The 21,459-nt window shown below is 36.2% G+C and overlaps 1 protein-coding gene across 1 annotated transcript in view; it reads right to left on the bottom strand.

Annotated features, from left to right (window-relative positions):
• CFAP47 (cilia and flagella associated protein 47) overlaps positions 1 to 21,459 on the bottom strand; it is a gene marked incomplete at both ends in the record, with an annotated part of 327,280 nt that overhangs the window by 37,942 nt on the left and 267,879 nt on the right. The window lies entirely within an intron of this gene.

Raw genomic sequence — 21,459 nt, 5'->3', positions numbered from 1 at the left:
TTGAAATGAAACCCAGGGAGATACTGAAGGCTGAAAACAAAACAATCATGATTAAGTGAATGTCCCATACTTAGTATTCAAGAATCATGCATAATATATGTAAGACAATCCCATTATTTTCTAGGGCCTAAGTCATGTCTTTTGAGCATCTGAGGGCTGCAATATAAGAGAGTAACACTGCATAAAAAAATACTAATCCAAAAGTAATTGTTCATGTTCAGGACATAATTGATATACATTTGAAAGAATCTACATTATTATACAAGCCATATCTTTTCTGTACAATTTTTCATCTGATTGAATTTGCTGTTAAAAAACCACAGCAAACAAACCTATGTTGCCTATAATGAAGGTAGTGTGATACATTGCATTTTTAAGGGCCTATTTCCAATGACTTGCCAGTCTGCCAAGTGTCAGAACATCTAACTCAGGGTATTACATCTATTTCAGAAATAAAGTTATAGAAAAATTACACCAAATAGAGCAAGTAAACCGTATGGTCTTTTTACTATCAAGTTCCTTGCTTTGAAAAGAACTCTTGAAATTTGCTGGAACTGACAGCTCGGGGTTAGGGTTCCAGCTTTAATTCTATAAGCAGAAAAATCTCTTAGTAATGAATAACTACTTCTACATTAAGCTTTGAACTGATTTTTGTGATAATTTGTCATGCCTGCTACAGTGCATACATGTCAATACAGGCCTATGAGGATTGCTCAGTGAATCTGCTCAAATTTATCTGGGACTGAATCTGCTCAAATTAGTGTGCATGGGACAAGCAGCACTCTCCCTGTGATTGCTTCTTCTGATAACCACAGGTTGCTGTGTTCTCAGAAAATGTCAGCATGGAAATTATCTTGTGATCCAAATGTTCAACTTCCTGCAGCCTGAATGTCTTGAAGGTGAAGACTCCATTGGTGAGACGTGTACCAGAATGGGTGATAAGGAAACTGTAGTGAAATCTTGGATATAAAAAAGAGGTGGATTTATGGAAGGTGGATGTGTAGGAAGACAGAGTAAAATGATGACAGACATGAACGGACAGAAGCAAAAAAGATCAAGTAAGTCATAGGAGGGTGGGAGAGATGGGCTTGAAATATAGCTTTCCAAAACACAGAACAGAAGGCAGGACTCCTCATCTTCACCAACTCTCTGCTAGCATTTAACAATAAAGCCTACTGGACATTGCAACTTCTATTGCTACCTCACAATCTCTTCTTGCTATTATTTATTCCTTCAACACAAATAACAACCCTGAATAAAGATACCCAGAGTATCTTGAGTAGATTAACAACATGTTTAAATTAATGAATTGCCCTGTCCATATTGATTACCTTTATGAAGAATTATCTTGTACTGTGTTGTGTAGGTACCTCCTACAGTATATAACCCCACTGAAGTTGATGTGCTTCAGTAGCTGTACATCTTCTAGCTAGAAATAATCTTAAATTAAAATAAACTAATCAAATTAAGATTGGAAAATTAATCTTAAATTAGGAGAGTTGGGATTACTTAAAGACAAACCACCCAACAGGATTTCTGCCTCTTTCAGTAACGATGCCTAAAGACCTCAAACATAGACCCTCCCTCACATTATTATGGGTGCTACAAGCACTATGGATTTATTACCTAACTATATCTGGATTTCTGCATATAAAAGGTTTATCATGTAGTAGTTATGGAAATTAAGTGACCGTTTTGCTTTTATAATTGCTTAATTTTTGTGTATTTTTTTAAGACCACCATAGCATGAGCCATTTGTCTTTGAAATAATTATTTCAGAAGTCTTTTACCTCAAAATAGCTTGAAAATATCATTAAAAAGTACTTTAAAATTTAAAAATTAAATTAAAATTTAAAATAGATAAAAAAATAGATTATATTTCTCTTTTGTTTTCTATAAATAAAAGTTTAAGATTTTTCTTTAAATCTTAATCTCCCTATTTGATGTGTTAAGTACATATCCAATATTTAAAAGATATATAACATATATATGCATATCTTGTGCAATATTATGGTCAAACTTTTTTTAAAACCTTTAAAAATTAGCAACTAATTTTTTAATACACTATCCAAAATAGTTAAGATGACCACACACATTGTTTCCATTCATCTGAAAACATCTCAAATAGGATCCATTTCTCTGGAACAGAAGTTAGCTCCTGCACTGGTACACTATTTTCCTTCTGTGACAGAAAAAGCAACTCTCTTTGATTTGCCCACTGTGGACCTCTCTGGTGATAGAGATACAGAGGTCTTTAAGTTCTTTAAATTAGAAGTGATAATATATTTGCAATTAGATTGCCTTATACAATATCAATACAAGCACACGCATATCAAAATAGTGCAATCAACAACAGTATGCAAGCAGTTTGTAAAACCATCATGGTACATCTGTAAGTTTCATTTGTAACTATTTTATCAAATGACAAATAGAACAGACTGTAAACTAATACTTATTTTTACTACATATGCATTGCATATACTGTTTGAGCTATAGTTTGGTTATGCCAGTTACAGGAGATAGTGCCTTGGATTTTTTTAGAAAATTAAATATAGAACACATAAGATAGCATTCTGGGTCATTCTGGCAGAAAATTGGTTATTAAAGATAATGAAAAGATAAATTTTACAATATTGCTGTTGAAACAGATGGGATTCACAATTTTAATAAAAATCTTCTTAGTGGAAGCTTTTCATAATGACAGTAATTTCTGTATCACTGGGCTTGCCTGCAGCTGTCAACTAACCAACTGAACATTAACTGCTAGTACAGATTTATTTCCTTATGAATTTGCCTGGTTTATAAGACAGATGAAACAGATCTAATTGCACAGACCACACACTGCTTCATGTTTCTCTTTTCTTCTTCTCATTTAGAGAAAGTCAGCCAGCACAAAAGACAGTATCTATGTGGACAACTTTAATACAAACTTGCATTACCAGCCAAGTTGCTTCTATTTGCCTGTGGACCTCAAGTAACCTACCAGGTATACCAAGAACTGATACCAGCAGTAGAACCCCTATCTTCATGTATTTATATTGTGATGACTCAACATAAGAAGGACATGGAGCTGTTGGAGCAAGTCCAGAGGGTGACCACAAGGATGATCAGGGGGCTGGAGCACCTCTAATAGGAAGACAGGCTAAGAAAGTTGGGGGTGTTCAGCCTGGAGAAGAGAAGGCTGCATGGAGACCTCCTAGCAGCCTTCCAGTATCTGAAGGGAACCTACAAGAATGCTGGAGAGGGACTCTTCATTAGGAACTGTAAGAGATAGGACAAGGGGTAATGGGTTTAAGCTTAAATAGAGGAAGTTCAGGTTAGATATAAGGAAGAAGTTCTTTACTGTGAGAGTGATGAGGCACTGGAACAGATTGCCCATGGTACATGCTCCATCCCTGGCAGCGTTCAAGGCCAGGCTGGACAGAGCCTTGGGAGACATGGTCTAATGTGAGGTGGGTTGGAACTATTTGATCTTAAGGTCATTTCCAAACCTAACCATTCTATGTTTCAATAACTATTCACAAATTCTTCATAAGAAATCCACAGAAATCCATAGTGAGGTTTCTGTGGGGGTTTTTTTGTTTGGTTGGTTTTTTGTTTTGTAGGGTGTTCTTTTTTTTTAATAGAGCTGCTCACATTTGGTAAAATGCTTTGAGCCAGATTTTGTTAATAACTGACTTTCACTGTCCTAGAGGCCATTAGGAAACACTGATAGCAGAGCAAGCTCAGCTGACCCTTTAAAAAACTGAAGCCATCTGATTCAAGCCAAGGGCTGTAATTAGAGTCAACTGTCTTACAGAGAAGAGATCTATCCCCTTCCTCATTTCTTTTTTAGGTAACCTGCTTTTAAGCCTTGTCTCAAGCCTCTCCAAAGGCTGATTAAAACATTTCTTGGGCACTGCATCCTTTGACACTTGAGTCTAGAAATCGGAACTGCATTAGGTAGTTAAATCAAAATGAGTGTATTTCAGATTCCCTGCTTCATTTCTGTAGGGCACTGCACTGTGGTCAAGTTCTGTGTAATTTCTCTGTCAGCCCTAGAAAGCATAGGACTGTGAGAGCTAAAATTAATTAAAGTAATGAAGCACTGGATCCCCATCATTGGGATGCTATTTGGAAGGAATACAGATGGGTAAAAATGCAGTTGTTGCCTCTGCAGTAGCTTAGAAAATGTTTAAAAGCAAGCATCACAGGCAGTGCCATAGTGATAAAATTGTGATGGCAATGAGCAAAGTATCTTGCAATATTTTTGAAAAGAATCATCATCCTCTCATCTAACCTTATCTTAAAGCTATGTATTTTTCATATCAGTAAGGTGCTTTGATGGCAGATTTTCTAGATGTTGAAAGGACTATCTCCTTGATGTATTTCTCTTCACTTTATAGCGTCTCAGATTGGCTTCCATTGATTGTACTCAGAAGAATGGCACTCCGTTCAGATTCCTCTAATTGAAAAAAGAGAGATGAGGCAGAGGTCGCTATGTCTTCTTGAAGTGTGATGAAGAATCATTTAAGACTTGCCACTTTTCTTTGTTTGGGTGGTTTTTCGACTGTATAGTTTCTCCATTAAAATTATTCGTATAGAGTCACTCCAGCTAAAATCACAGGCAGCCCTGCTAAAATCAGTACTGGCCATATAAACGTCAACCTAATATAATCAGGTCTGGTTTCTACCATTATCCTCAGAATCTGGAAAGAACAACCTCCAAAATATTCACAGACAGCAGCAGCTGCTGCTGGAGAAGGATTGATAATTATTTCTCAATGAACTCATCCAGAAAAGGGGCCTGATATCAGGCAGTAAAGAGTGAGATATTGCCAGCACTCCACTAAGTATCTGAAATACATGATAAAAGTTAGGCCTAGGTTTTCTTCATTTATTTTCACCTGCTAGCAGAGATAAAAGCATGGGTCACATATGAAGACTAAGATTTTTTTATCGCAGCTCTTCCAAAAGTGGTTCAGTGCAAAATTCCAAGAGTTTAATAATGAATTAGACAGCGTTTTTGCCTCAGCTGTTATTAAGTGTAGATTCATTTTTGTTTTCATCTTCCTTTGTTGTGGGTTCTTATTAATAAACTGTCAGAATGTAGAAGTCCACATTAGGTTTGCTACATCAGTATTATAATTAGGCAGAGTCAATGGGTAAATATGAATAAAATTGTCTCAACTGACAGCCATCACACAACAGCCAATAGCCTTCATCTGTGGAGATATTGACAGGACATGATCCTGGACAACCTGCTTGAGATGACTCTGCTTGAGGAAGGGAGGGGTTGGATGCACAAGATGATCTCTAGAGGTTCCTTACCACTTAAACAGTTCTGTGATTCTGCAATTCTGTGATCAGGATAGATCACTATCCTTTGTCTTGTTTCTGATTTTAAGAACTCATATAAAATACATTCTTGTTTGCTAAGCTAGATGCAGCCAGTTCATCTCAGTGAATTGCAGGTGATATGAAGAACAGGCCACCTCCTACAAAGGGAAAAGAAGAAAGCAGAACAAGAGATCACCCCAGCTTAACAATTAGCTTTTCAGTGCTCTTGAAGGCAATGAAAGCAGCATACTAACTATGGAAAGGTGGACAGATATCCATCAAGGACTACAGCAGCCTATGCAGAAATTCAGTCAGGAAGGCAAAGGCTTAGCTAGAACTGAAATAGACAAAAATATCAAAACAGCAAGGAAAAAATTTTCAGATATGTGAGTAGTAAGCAGAAGCACAAGGAAGACAGTCCCATTGCTAAATGGGTCAGGGAAGCTAGTTACATATAATGCTGACAAGAAAGAGGTTCTCACCAAGTTTGCTGATGACACTAAACCACTGAGGTGGACAGAAGGAAAAAACAAATTACAGACATTTGGACAGGCTGGAAAAGTGGGCCAGGAGAACTGTATGAAGTTCAGCAAAGTACAAGGTCCTGCAGATGGGACGACATGACCAAATGTCCAGCACAGGCATGGAATGTAATGCACTTCAAGTTACTTCAAGTTATATACAATAAAGTAAGCAAAAGCTAATAGAATAAGGATGCAAAATGCTAAAGGTTAAATTCATCTCATCCTGACTTTTAATGTTTACATTATCATTTTTCTTCCCTCAGTACAGTTTATTAGGTAGGTGGGATGCAAGAGATGCCTTTCACAGATGGCCTTTCACAGATGGCCCACAATGTTTGTATTTCTAGGACTCTGCTTCCGGAATTATGGTTTGTTCTATGAAAAGTTAGAGTTGTCCTCTCCCCTACCTCTGAAGGCTTCACAAAATGACAAAATGGTTGAAGCTGGAAGAGACCTCTGGCAGACATGGTACAATCCCCCTGCTCAAGCACGGTCACCTAGAGCTGGTTGTCAAAGACCATGTCCAAGAAGGCTTTTGAATATCCGCAAGGATGGGGACTCCACCACCTCTCTGTGTGTATGTCTCTCTGTTCCAGTGCTCAGTCACCTTCACAGTAAAAAAGTTTCTGCAATGCTCAGATGGAAGTTCCTGGTTTTCCTGTCACTGGGCACCACTGAAAAGAACCCGATGCTATCCTTTTTGTACCCTCCCTTCAGTTATTTATTATATACATTAATAAGATTTGCTCCTGAGTTGCTGAGCTCCTTAGTTGAAAAAATTGATTTACGAATATGCAGCTCAGATGTTAAAAAACAGTTTTACAAATGACTGGTTAAAACTTGAGGAGTTGCTTTAAAAAATAATGGCACAAATAAAAGAATAAATATTTGAGTCTTCAGCTGAAAGGCTGCACATCATCACTGTCATAAGAACACAATAAAATGCATTAGATACAGCATGTTTATAAGATTTTTTTGCCATTTTACAAATCTTGCGTTAATACAATTTTGTATACAAAAGGCTCTGGCAGAGTCTTTTTGGCTTATGTCATTAAGAGATTTCATTTAGAGGAATTTCTGGTACAAAAAATGGATACAAATTAAATGTTTGCTATTTAGATTAAAATAAATTGATTGAAAACAGGGCTCAGTAACTAAATATATTGTTTCATTTAATGCAGTTTATTTTGTTTTTAAATGAAGCATGTCTAAAAAGCCAAGCATAAAGTTTCCTTTCCAGTTATAAAATTATCCTCTATTAGCCTATTGTGCAGTTGCAGCCAAAATCAAAAACATTATTTTGACATGAAAGCAGAAACAGTGGAGGAGGCCACCCTGCATTATATGAAAGACATCTGGCAGAAGGAATGCCAAATAGATAAGAGTAGGGAGTGAAGAAGAATAATCAGGCATGAAAGTAACAATAGTTTTCTAATTATTCTATGGTCCAACACTTTTTCTAAAACTTTGTGGTGGACTGACAGTTTCTCTTGGTTTTCCTTCCAAATCTTTTTTTCCTCCAATAATCTGAGAGTAAATGTATCCTATTTTCCTTTGACCATTTTATACATATGAAAATTGTTTATCGATCATGCTCATTTCCCTGATGACAACTTTATGTTGATAAAATTTTGTGAGATCCAGGCATCCAAAATATAAAGGTCTGCAGCACAGTAATGTCCTAGATCCAAAGTCAGAGAAAGCAGGAGACATACTGCAAAATTGATGGAAAATAATGCAAAATCTCTTCTACATCAGCACTGTTAGAGATGTACCAGTACACCTTTTCTCTGAATGATTCTATTTGTGACACACTAGAAAATAGACAAGTAAAACTCAGTTACATTAGGTCAATTGGTTCTTCCTTAGCTAAACTTTAATTTTATTTTTTAACACATTTAAATATAATTCTGATATTCATAAGAGAGATTAGCTCATAAATAATGATACAGAAGAAAGACCAGAAACAGTGTGGATGAAAAGGGATTGCTGAGGTGAGTGGAGGGTTAGATAGTGATATTTTTTAGAAACAGGATCTTAGATTTTCTGCCCTACTGTGCTAACAGGAAAACTATGGGCCATTCAAACTCTGTCCCCCTCTACTACAGTGTATAAAATGCGTTCTGCATATAACTAGTCTACCAGCACTTAATAACCTGCCTAAAATCTTAAAAAAAAAATTGAAAATAACCACCAAAATATTTATAAAAATGCAAGAAACACACAAGAAATGTCGCATGATTTGTAAACAAGTGTGACTTTTTTTTAGTGCCCAGCCACAAAAAAAAAATCACCAAACTTTATCCTTTCTCTCTTGAAGAAAGTTCATGTTACCCTAGGGTAAAGTACTAGCAAATAAGTTAAGACTATGGCAGCTTTACCTTTTGTTAATCTTCTTCTAGTCTCAAACACACAGAAAAATGTCTTGAGTCCATGGCTGAAAGGAAACTGTAATTGCTTCGGTTCAGACATAATTGAATTTTTTGACATATGTCAAATATCTGATTATTTTTGACAGATATATTTTTACTTTCATTTTAAACTTTTCCTGGATATACGTATCGCTTAGTCCAATCTCTGAAAGCACAGTAAAGTTCTGAAGCTGTGGCAGATCTTAATCAAAATCTGCAAAGTCTTGTGAAATCAGTAATGACACTGGTGCTGTTACATTCTTCTACTTTTTATATACAACCAAAAATTGTTCTGCTTGTTTCCAGGAGAAATATCACACTTCATATAGCAGACAGCAAAAGGAAACATATATATATATATATACACACATATATGTATGTGTGTGTGTCTCTCACTGTCTCTTTTAAGTGAATGGGATAGAAAGATCACTCAGCACTTTTGCCTTTTCCAAAGTTGCATCCTTGACATAGTTTATAAACTTCTGAAACAGCCAGTTTAGCTATTATTCTTTGCTGTGAGTCACATATAGACATATGTATTTCCCAAGTTATGCATTTTCATAGTCTTAATGTTTACACTCTTCAACATTTTAAGTTTAAAGGTTTCTGTAGTAAGGTAGAATTGAGCTCCACGCTATATTTTTGGTTTCTTAGTACTCAAGAAAACAGGCAAAGTTGGTAAGAAGAATCTCTCTCAAAAAGTAACTTTTGTCCATTAATTTGACTTGTGTCATATAATAGTAGTGACAGAACCCACAATATACTACATGTATTTCATGTTTCATAGCTATATACCTCCTGTAGTTGGAATATTGTTTCTACTGAAGGGAACACTTCTGTAGCCCAGTAAATATAATTTATTTCCATTACTATTTAAAGGCTTTTTAGTGGCTTTACAAGGCAGGGTCTGAGATTTGATTGACATTTATCTGGGCATAAAGTATTCTAGCTTTTTTTACTTATGATAGCAATTATTTAGTAGTCAGCTTTGGTTTAAGGTTTTTTGAGATTATAGAGATACATGACCTGTACAGGCTGAATTATCTATGATACTAAAATAAAAAATGGTTTGCAGGAGTATAAATGCAGGATTGTGCCAGATATCCAAAACTGCAAACACAAATCACAATGGTCGTTACAGGAATATAATCTTGTTAAACTGGTTTAGATAAAGCAGGGAATAGAAAACTGAATAATTGAGAACCAGAAAAGAGAAAATTCACTTATGCAGACTGTGTTAGGATAATGCAAACAATACATCCAGATAGATCCCAAAACTGCTGAGTAATGAACACTTTACTAGCCCTCCAAGTAAAGAAGTTGAAGCATTTACAGCTCTCTGACATTCCCATCCAGCCCCTGCACCTGGGGAGGACTGATACTGTCAAGCTTAAGACCCAGAGGGACACCAGAAGGATGAACCTTACACAGAAAAAAAGATAATTACAGAATGTATAGAACAGGAAAGTTTTCTGTGTAACAATTTTAACTAATAGAGGCTTTCCTGTATTATTGTTACTACGAATGGTATTATTATAACTGGACTAACAGTAGCTTATATTAGCTGTCAAATTAGACATTCCTCTAATTCTTGTTGAAGAATTACCTTGATCCACTTATGTACCCTTTTGCCCAGTGTGTTTTGGGTGCAACATCCTAAAATCAAACATATGGCTATGTGAGCCTCAGTGTGAAACCCTGAAACTTGTCAGCAGATCTCTGGATTCAAACATTCTCATGGAATTAGCTACATCTATTACTCAAACTGAAAATAAATGAAATCAGGCTTAAATGAAAATATATGGTCAAGCTCTTACCTACAAAGCAGAAAAGCAAATAAAATACAAAAGACAATTCTAGATTTACTTGCATTTCACTCAAAATCCTTAGACAGAACAAAGATTTTTAGAGTTGGGGGTTCAGTCTTTACATGAACTGTTTTACAAGTTGTCCCCTTAACTGATTTTTTTCTCCTACTCACAGCTTTGCAGACCACTTTTCTTTGTCCTTGTCCCTATAGATAAAATATTCAGAAGTTAGCCAAAATATTGCTGCAATGTAACTGAAGTATTTTGGGTTTGGCTAGGAGCTGATATCTTTGAAGAATATCATCAAGGCTTGAGACCTCTATTGCCTCAAGTTACTTCTCTCAATAGAACTTTTGTTTCACAATTTTGAGTAGTTTCTTTGGCTCAGACAGCAAAATAAACATTTCAAAACCTTTGTTCTATTGTGTTTTATATGCTTCACGTATAAAGTAATATGAGGCTGAAATCAATTCTGTTTGCTTACTTGGTTTTAGAAGTATTGAAGGCTTTCCACAGAAATAGTTATGATGCATTAAGAACAGAAGCAGTAGACAACTTGGTACTTAAACCAAGCAGTCATATCTTCCTAGTGTTAGATATGAGTTCAAGATGTTTATTTTAGCATAATGCAAGTGGACAAAAAATACACTCCAAAAACAAAGTTTCAGGACTCAATTTATAAATTATAATAATTATAATATTTCTATTCTATAGGAAAATAAAAGCCCTCAGAAAATATAACCTTCATTTCTTTTAAATCTATTATCAAGTCATTTTGATTACTTCCTTAGTCCAGAGTAGGAAATTAAGTCAAATAATGGCCTGGTTGTCATTGCTGATGGATTTTATTGTAGTTTTGGGAGTGAGCCCTGATATAACTGCAATCACCGACTTGTTCTTTTTTCAACAATAATGCTTTCTGACAGAACCCGCACATAATGCACTTGGTTTAGGTCACAAACTACAAAATAATTTATTTTTCAAACTCTGAAGATCCTCATGTCTACACATATCATCTTTTATTGTCAGTGTTGTCTCGCATGGTATTTATGTGCACCTCTGCTCCTCAGTCATTATATCATGTAAGGACACATCAGTTTAGCTATATGTTCTGAAATATTTAAACCCTACTGCAAACATGCTGGGCACATAGATACTCACTTGTTGGACTCAGGTATAGATACAGATCATATTTAAATTTTATTAAGACTTCACTGAAGTCTCATAATATTTTACTCCCTAAATTCCTGTGGCTAATATGATATTTATTATGATTCTCCTGGCTTTCTGAGGGGTCACTGAAATATAGCATAAAGACATAAAGACAATTAGCAGTTCTTGGTTGAGGATTGTGCATTTCTTCCTGTTGTGTGAAAAAGGTTACAACCTACTCAGGACTGATAATTTAGAGCAAAACATAGTCAGTATTCAAAAAAAACCCAATAAATATATGAGTTGGTGCCTCAGACTCAGAAAGGAATATTGAGGGATATGTTTGGGCCCTTGAGAAACAGAAGAAAAGGACAAAATGCTTAGAAGCAGACATGTAGGAAATTAACTGGACTGGAGAGTCTTGCTATAGTACACGATTGAAAAAAAAAAATAATCAATAATGCCCCCCAGTGAAGACAGAGAGAGAGAAGAAGCCATTATAAGATATTCTGGAAGGGATCAAGGACCCAAATTACTCAATAGTGTCAGGATCACTCTGAATCGTACTGACATGGAAGACAGGCTTTGGATGACTCAATTTTAAATGTGAGCTGCAGTGTTTCTGAATAGAATTGGTTGCTGCAGATCCTGTACACCTGTATGAAGCCAGAAATGGGAATCATAAGTAATCCGTAAGTCAGGAGGTAAGATGACTACCAACATCAACATTTTCATGTGAAATATAGAATAATTCTACAATTTAGCTTCTACTTATTTTTGTAGTGGCTGCTCAGTTTTAGCTCTTAGTAAGAGACTAGTTGATTTTCTTTGATTCAGGAAGAAAGAAAACAGATCATCATTGCTGATTCTTTTTTATACTTACAGTACTGTAGTGGATAAAATCACATGAAAACAATACCTTTCTGGAATAGGAGGAGATATTTAAGGTCAGTAACTGTAACTTTCACTCACAGTATCTTGCCATGAGATAACTGGGAATGAAAATTGTCATGGAAGTGACTTAATCAATTAGGATTATCCATTTTAAACCTGTCAAAACAAGAAGCAGCCAGCTTTCAAAGCTAAGGCATTTTCATTTCCCATATGTTTGAGGACAGTCTCTAAAGCAGCTTAAGGCATAAGTGATTTCCAGTCAAAAGTTGAACAAATGTAGGGACAAAAGCTTTTCCCAATAGCTGTTTGTCTTAGGTGTCAACTGAAGAAAAGGTAGAGCAAAAAATCCTTGTGCATAAAGATGACAGTAAACAGATCTTTTCATACTGTCATTTGATATCAACTTAAGAAAAAAATGAAAAGATTTATTTTCTGATAAATGGTAGCACTAAGTTGAAGTTAAGGTTAGAAAAGGGTTCAAAAAAATATTATTTTATTTTTCCTAAAACCTAAGGGAATACATTGGATCTCCAAATTTAATTTCATTATTAGATATCTTCCTTTTGTGTAAAGACTAATGACCACAAAACTTAAAAGAAAATGGTGATGCATTAGAGCCAACAGAGTGCAGTGGTTATGCGTAAAGAAAAGAAAGCTTGTGCAGTCTGTATCTAATCATAGAATCATAGAGTAGTCAGGGTTGGAAAGAACCTTAAGACCATCAAGTTCCAACCCCCCTGCCATGGGCAGGGACACCCCACACTAAACCATGCCACCCAAGGCTCTGTCCAACCTGGCCTTGAACACTACCAGGGATGAAGCATTCACAACTTCCTTGGGCAACCCATTCCAGTGCCTCACCACCATCACAGGAAAGAATCTCTTCCTTATATCCAATCTAAACTTCCCCTGTTCAAGCTTTAACCCGTTACCCCTTGTCCTATCACTACAGTCCCTAATGAAGAGTCCCTCCCCAGCATCCTTGTAGGCCCCCTTCAGATAGCGGAAGGCTGCTAGGAGGTCTCCACGCAGCCTTCTCTTCTCCAGGCTGAACAGTCCCAACTTTCTCAGCCTGTCTTCATACGGGAGGTGCTCCAGTCCCCTGATCCTCCTCGTGGCCCTCCTCTGGACTTGTTCCAACAGTTCCATGTCCTTTTTATGTTGAGGACACCAGAACTGCACACAATACTCCAAGTGAGGTCTCACGAGAGCAGAGCAGAGAGGCAGGATCACCTCCTTCGACCTGCTGGTCACGCTCCTTTTGATGCAGCCCAGGATATGGTTGCCTTTCTGGGCTGCGAGCGCACACTGCCAGCTCATGTTCATTTTCTCATCCACCAGCACCCCCAAGTCCTTCTCTGCTGGGCTGCTCTGAGTCTCTTTGCCCAACCTGTAGCTGAAATTGATGGCACTTGATTTCTTGCCCCAGTTTTCATCCATCATTAGTAAAAGAATAAGCAAAATAATATAATGGAAATTCTGAAAATGCTAATTCAGAAACTTCAAAGTATTTTTTGCCATTTTTGATTGAACCAATAGAAGCATGTTTAAAGAATGTTTACTTATCCAGAACTCTGAAGAGCTTTTTTTTTCATTTCTTCACTGCAAAACATTTCAGTCATTGCAATCATTTAATTTGACATTAATAAATAGGATTTCTTAGAACTCATTTGAAAAACTCAAGGCTCAGTGTGAACAACTCTTCTTGAACAAGAGAATTTAATTAGAAAATAACCCTGTCTGCTTGATGTAACATTTGGCAGTGATGATTACTTCACCTTTCTTTGAGAATTGTTCGAATTTATTAAGCTCATTGTTAAGCATATATTTCATTTTGTATTTGGCTACTGAATAACACTGACCTGGCTTCAGTCCCTGATTTTCCTGTTAAAGTGAAAACTCTTCATTACCAATATTCTGATTTTAGGGAGATAGAAAAAACAAATCACCACCAAAGTTCTCTTTGGTGAGCTAAATACTCTGGGACCACTGAATCTCTCGTTCTCATCTTGAATCATCTGAATATGCTTGTATTGCAAAGACAACATCTGTAGAAGGCACAACAGGCTAACTAACATTGTATATCAAATGAGGGAATCTATAAGTAAATAGGCTTCAAGAAGTTTGAAAAAATCTCTGTCTTCCTCTTATCAATAGTAGGGGCCAAAAAGTAGGGGCAAAAAAGCATTTCCACTTAATTCAGTTGGGAAAATCAGGTAAATCTGTGGATCCAAGAAACAAAAATAACATAAAAATTCATTTTTATTTGAAAAAGGGAAGAATCAATAAGAAGAAAAGACTAATAGGATACAGTTGGTGATTTTACACTTGAAAAGATGTAGAGCAAGCTGTAAAGGCAAAGGTTCCTCAATAGGTAGTGACATGCTACTATATTGTGTATTGTGGTCTTGCACTATTGTGTGTGATAAAACTGAATTGCTTGTTTGTGCGTGTTGAAAACTTAATGTGTTATTCATAAAGGTCTGAATAACAGTTCTTTTCAACAATCAAATTCTTATGTTCCTATTTAATATAAAAGAGAAAACCATATAAAATGGCTAGGAAAAAAAAGGAACTGTAACAGCTTCCAACAGGACTGCCTACAATTCAGCTTGTGGTTTCTGCTGGTTGTATGTAGCAGGGGTAATAAAAATGTCAGCAGACCCCAAGAATTAGCTTAAATTACTGGTCTTCATTGTGAAAAAGGCAGTGCTATGTGTAATTAAAAGATATCAATTTTTATGGACTATTAATCTTTCTTTTATCTTAATATCTAGATGAAGAAGAAAATTATTTCATTTATAAGGGAGTTTCATGGATTCCTTGAAGGTTGCATACAATAGTTTGCATTCTAAGCCTCTGTCCTTCAGACTTTCTATGAAAATTGTTTTCCAAATGCTTCACCATATAATTGTGAGAAAAAAGTATTTGTTTACTTTTCAAGCCTCTAAGTTTTATTTTAGTATGGGAAAACTTTAGTACACCTATGCCTCTGTTTCTCTGGGTTAAAATTTTAAAGGCTATATCTATTTTTGCAAATACATTTTACCTTACATAGCATATTAACAGCAATAACAGAAGTTTCAAATCCTCAGGCTTAAACCACTGCATGACAAAATTAATGTCATAGCAAGCAGAGTCCCAGAAAGTCAAATACTCTTCCAGCTTTGTTTTCACGAGCCTGCAAACCTGTTGTCATCTCAAAAGATATTACTGTGCAAAGAAAAAAGTTCAATTTCCCTCCACTGAGCAGATGATACTAGACCAACTGACTACAAATGAAATAAGGCATCTTATGTGTGTTGTTAACATAAACCCTGATGTCCAATGACGAATTTTGTGTTGCGTGCTTCAGTGGTTGTGAGATATTACTCCTTGTAATAGTAAAGGTTATGATTCAAACTTATGATTTCACCTATTTGTAACATAAATCTTTGTTCTGCATTACCCTAAGAATAGCCAAATTATGTCCTATACTTAATATCAAAACCCTCTCTGTATGCTTATATACTATGACTTATGAACAGGATAAGCATTACATTAAAAGAGAGACAAAGGATAATTTACAGTTAAAGCACATCCTCCCTTTACACACAGCAAACACACCAGTAGTGCCCACATTCCTTTTTTCCTGAGTGGTTTGGGTCTCAGGTAGGCTTTTGTAGCTTGGTATCCATGATGTATTTAAAGAAAAAAATATTGCTTACACCTAAATATTATTGTAAAATGTGACATCATTACTGGTGATGGTGATTGAAGGTATCAGCCTCGTCTTCAAGTAAACAAGGAAGGGTTTCAGCATAAATATTGTGAAAGATGAAAACATGGTCCTGTACGCATCATAAAAGGTAGAGCAGAAAGACAAATCAATTTTTATTGAGCCTTACGAAGAGGAACGAGTTACTAGTGATATGAACTTTTTTGCAAGTACACTCAAGCAGGTATAATCTCAGTGGCTTTATCAAACTCAAATAGGCCCTGCCTAATCATTTAGGCTTTGTGACAGAAGAGTAAATCAGGGAATCCAATTCCTCCTTTGTAACTGACAGATATCAATTCTTAATGAGAATGTGAATAATTTATTATCTCCTTCATAAAAAATATTTTGAATAATTTGTTAGTAATAGTATGACAAAATATCTAGGGAAGAGAAATAAAGCAGCAGAGTACAAAGATATTATGTTCATGGTAATTAAACTATTCCTTTCCTACAGATAGCGGTTTTAAAGACCCCATGTTTCAAGAACTGCAGCTACAGTATTATTGATTCAGGTTTTACCTTCTGAACAAGAAGAAATACGTAATTTTGAGGTGAACATAGAGATATTGGCATACCAAAGTATTTCTCAAAATAATTAAGGATACAAAATATCCTATCTTAATTCATACTACAGCAATTAGAATACATGCCTAACATAAACATTTACATTGCTCATAATTTCAGTGCAACTAAAGCAGACAGTTAAATTCAAATCCTTTGCTATTTAGGGATTGTCTTGCATATCCGAAATTAGACATACTCAAATGTTCTTTTGAATCAAGAACTTCATCCAACAGTCAGAACTGAATAAACTAAATGCATCTTCCACTATAATGAATAATCTGTCTGACTTTTTAGCAGTCATTATTTCGATTAATCACATACCCTACCACAGAACCAAACACACTCTTCAAGTGTATACAAAACTTATTATGGGAGGGTCAGAAGAGAGAACACAGGAGGGAAGAGAAAGACCAAAGTGGATGAGGGAGTTACAAACATAGGAGAATAAAGGTAAAAGAGGATAAATTATACCAGTCATGTAAGCAGGTGCTAGCCAGTAGTACTGAAAATGCCTCAGAATTGATCACTATTCTATACTTTTGTTAAATCTTATGCCTACCTTCTGTGTAAGTTCATTCCATATCCTGAGCCTCTATGTGAATTGGCCACTAACAAAGTTCAGACTGGACTGGCAGCAAGTAGGATGAGGCCTGAGTGCCAGCTACTGGAGGAACTGAGACAAGTCACTGCAGAGAACAGTGTTTTTCATGGGTCTTGGGTGATAGCTGCTATCTAATATCAATGCAGACTAGCCAGCAAGTAGCAGGAGGGCAGCATCTGGAACGACCCATGGTCAGGACCAGTAACCTGATAAAGGGACTACAGACTGAGCACGTGTACAGGACAACCTTAAATCCATGTTAATATTCAAGAGAAAAGCAGACATGCATGCGTTTGTGAGCTGAGTGAATGTATCTGTATGTTCTGACCGTGAACTTTGAGCTGGACTAGCCAGCAAGGAGGAGCAGACCAACATCCAGAACGACCCAAGATCTGAACCAGTGACCACATAAGGAGCTAGAAGCCAGATGCATACTGGACAAACTTTAAATTCTATGCTGATATCTAAAAGATGAGGGAAAAGGGTGGTAGTGCATCAATAGATTGAAGGTGTCTGCATGTACCTCCATCACAGTTCAGTCCTAGTCGGTCAAATAGCACCACCCTCACCAGGCTGCTCATGCTATTCATATTTACATGAGTGCTGATTGTGCTTATGGGTGTGCTGGTAAAAGCACTCATCTCTGTGTCAATCTCTGTGGTTGGCTGTGTCTGCACTCTGTGTGTGTGTGGCTGCTGGTCTGTCTGCAGAAATAGCTACTCAGCCTGGCTGCTGGGTAGGCAGGAGAAGCCCCTGCCTCGAATGTGGCTCCAGCAGAAGGGTAAAGAGAATCCTTTGTGGTCCCAAAGTCCAGTGGATTCTTACCTCTCAGCCTGAGTTTCACATTTTAAGCATATTAAGCCTTTGCTACATCATAGACACTCTTAAATGTTAAACCTCCTTATTCAGCAAGATTTTTTCTGCTACTGGCAACAATTCTGGAGCTAACTATCTTGTATACTGCTAAACTAAAGCCCAGCCAACACTAACTATACCAAAAGTAGAAAAAACATATCTGCATGCCCAGCACACTGACAGCTTGCCTAACCAATTCAAACAGCTACCTCTGAGGACTTAGTGACTAAACTCACACAAAAAAAAATATAACCAAACAAAACAAATCAACTTTCCTTTCTATTCCTTGCTGACTGCAATTCAGATTGAGATTTCATGTCATTCCACCTGAGTTTGTAGTGTAACAATATTTTCCGAAAGCAACAGATATATGTTTCTATTGAAGGGAAATCTGTAAATGCAAGGTTGTTTGGCAGAATAATAATGGAATGATTTAATTGTGTAAGTTTGATTTGTGCGATTGGGTTTTACACAAATGCAAGATAAAAAAGAGACACTCCTGTGTAACATACCAGGATCTGTGCTACATTACAGTGAATTCCAGAAGAAATTACGGGTACATCCCTGTTGTTCACAGTCCCCAAATATACCACCAAGAGTACCAAGGGTTTGCAAAAAAAGTCTTATAGTTGCCTTCTAAATACCTGTGCCCAGTAACTCCTCACTCTGGCACTGGAGCCTAAATGTCTAAGAACATTTGATGCTACTTTGGATGAGAAAAAAAAGAGTCAGAGCAGGGATCATCATACTGAAATAGGCATATAAAAAGCTCAACCCTTGGGAAATAAAACTTTCAAAATGAAGCTGAAGTACACAATGCACCTGCAGGGCAGTTGAATAAAACTCTGATTAAGAAAAATCTTAAGGGTTCACTGGCCTCAACATGTGAGCCACTATATGGAGCCATATTAGAAAAAAGCAAAGTCAAAGTCAAATTCTTTACATAGTATGCATTCAGTATCAATAACTGTTACCCACAGCAGTATCAGAAAAGAATTCTGTTATTGTTAGACTGTTCTGTTAGAATTCTGTTCTGTTAGACTGCATCACTCATGTTGCTATGTCATGTCCCAGTATGGACAACCTCTTTAAAAAAGCTTCTCTGTCAGCTAAAACATTACAACAGTGCTCGTTTCTAATTGTTTCACTTGGTTAAGAAAGGCAAGACAGGCTGATTCAGTGATCAGGAAACTGCCATGTACATGGAGTAGAAAGGGATTCCAGGAGTTCCCTTTTGCTGGAAATTCCACAAAGCAAATCTGCATCTGTACAAGCTTTGGAGTGCCTTGATGGCATTTCAGAGATAACAGGAAAAGGAAAAATGCTAGCTGAAAACAGAAAAGAATTCTGCTACCGCCTTGGGTAAAAATTGTTGATACTGAATTCATGCTATGTAAAGAATTAGACTTTGCCTTAGCTTGTTTCTTATATTTGAGACCCATTCTTCATTGATCAAAAGGGGGAAGGGGGGAATCAATTAAAACATTTTGCAAAAAAAATCTGGGAAAATCTCAGTGTAGGAAAAAAATCAACGTTAATTCAACAGTATAATTACCAAGTACTCTTAAGGCATAAAACTTCAAGGTTGAAAGCTCAGTTTCAATACTGCCTTCTAGCATTTGTGCTTTAAAATAAAATCTGTGCCCCAGACAGTTATTTAATAAGTTTAAATTGTTTTTTCTCTCCTGGACAGAATATAGTAATTGAAACAAAAATGTCATTAAAGTTCAAAGGAGCTAGCTCTTCAACCTATCAATCCATCTTGTGAAAAACATCAAATTTTATCATGATCTTCCAAGTCCAGAAGTTCTGAAATAAAAGATTCATTTTCTTTCCTATACATACCTCCTCATTTAAAAACATAATCTTTTAAGGTAAGTTTTTTCAAGAACTCTGTAATTGTTTTCAGCCTCTTTTTTATGAAAAAGATCTATGTAACTGTTCCATCTCTCCATACATTTTGTTATTAATATCAATACAGTACAGTGTGTTTGTAGGGGATGTTTGTTTCTTTTTTAGTCTTCTGGCCACTTTCAGCAAAGTTAGACACAGATCAACACTCCTTCAGCGCTTTGTGCAAAGCAACAGCTGGCTAGATATGGAAAGTCACCATGGAAACACAAATAAAGAAAAGCCATAGCAGTCTCAACAGTTGCACTTTTCAGATGCAAAATTACTAGTGAGTTTAGGGAAGGAGATAAACTTAGTCTTTAGCATATATTTGGGGTGGAGCATGGATATAGAAGGGTCTTATACAGATGAATTAATAGGAGAGAGAAGTATGCTGTGATTATTCAATGAGCAGAGGACAGGAGAAATGGAAGACAGGAGTCTAGAAAATCAAGCTTCTTTAGTTCTGCTGCTTGAGAAACAACTGTTTAATACTGCGAGTAATTTTCCTACGGGGTGTGTGTGGCTAGAAACAAAAGATTAGTGCAGAAAATTTTTAAAGCCAATTTAGAGCCAGACATAGATGTATTGATTAATTTATAGAATGAAACAAATCTGTGTCTCTGGAGTATTTACTGGGTTTATTACCTAAAAAGGTGAAGCCTAGAAGCAAAAATGAAAAGAAAAGGGGAGGGAGGAAGTAGTTCTGTCTTGTTCAAGGACATATTCTGGCTCCATCTTGTCCATCCAGACCTGTTATCAAATAAATTAGCAGCAATACACTATTCTAAGTTAGAATTAATCACCTTTTCATTTTCTAGCTCTAGTGAAATTGAAGAAGATAATTTCATCAAGTTATAAACCACAGCAGATATTTTTAAATAGAAAAATAGTCTAAGATAATGAAAATAAGAGCCTCCCCTAAGGCTGATTTTCATAGTTTAAACGCTCTGAAGTGCTATACTCTGGATGTTCAGTAACAAATCATGAGATTCTGATGAAACTTACTGCATGGCCTAACTTAAATCTGGGAGGCAATTATGGTTTGAAAATCTGTTTCCCACGATAAATCCACATGGCAAGTCTTATGTGGATTTGCATAAGACTATGCAAAAGATGGGTATCTGATATCTTCCCTTGATTTATTTGTATCCTGAATTCTTTTTTTTCTTTTTTGCAACATCAGGAGAGGGTGCTGAAGTAGATAAATAATTACCTTATATATTCAAGGGAATGTAATGTTCTACTTCAATCCAAGAGATTGCTTTTTTAAAAGAACAGTAATAGAGAATTTCTGCATATTCTTACAGTGCTGCCTTTCACTTCATTGGTTATTTCACTAAAACAGTTGCCTGGAGTTGCAAAAACACATAAGGATATATCAGCATCATATAATTTGCAAAGAAAATAAAATTTAAAGGTAAAAAATTTGCCTATAACAGGACCTATAAATATATGTAATGACCTGAAGAAATTCCAGAAAAGTACAGAGAAAAATCTTTAAGTTTGTGTTCACTGCATTAGAATATTTCATATTTCGATGCACCAATATACCAAGCACAAGTTTTTCAGTGCTGAAAAGCATATAACTCATTAAGACTACAATTCCTACTGTCTGTCAGAATATTTTTGACCACAGATTCTCCAACTAATCAATTATAAAATCAATTTGCAAGAGTGC

The sequence above is a fragment of the Psittacula echo genome (assembly GCF_963264785.1).
Source record: "Psittacula echo genome assembly, chromosome: 3".
Lineage (NCBI taxonomy): Eukaryota > Metazoa > Chordata > Aves > Psittaciformes > Psittacidae > Psittacula > Psittacula echo.
Note: the sequence above shows the minus strand (reverse complement) of the source record. Positions and strands in the feature narration are given on the sequence as shown.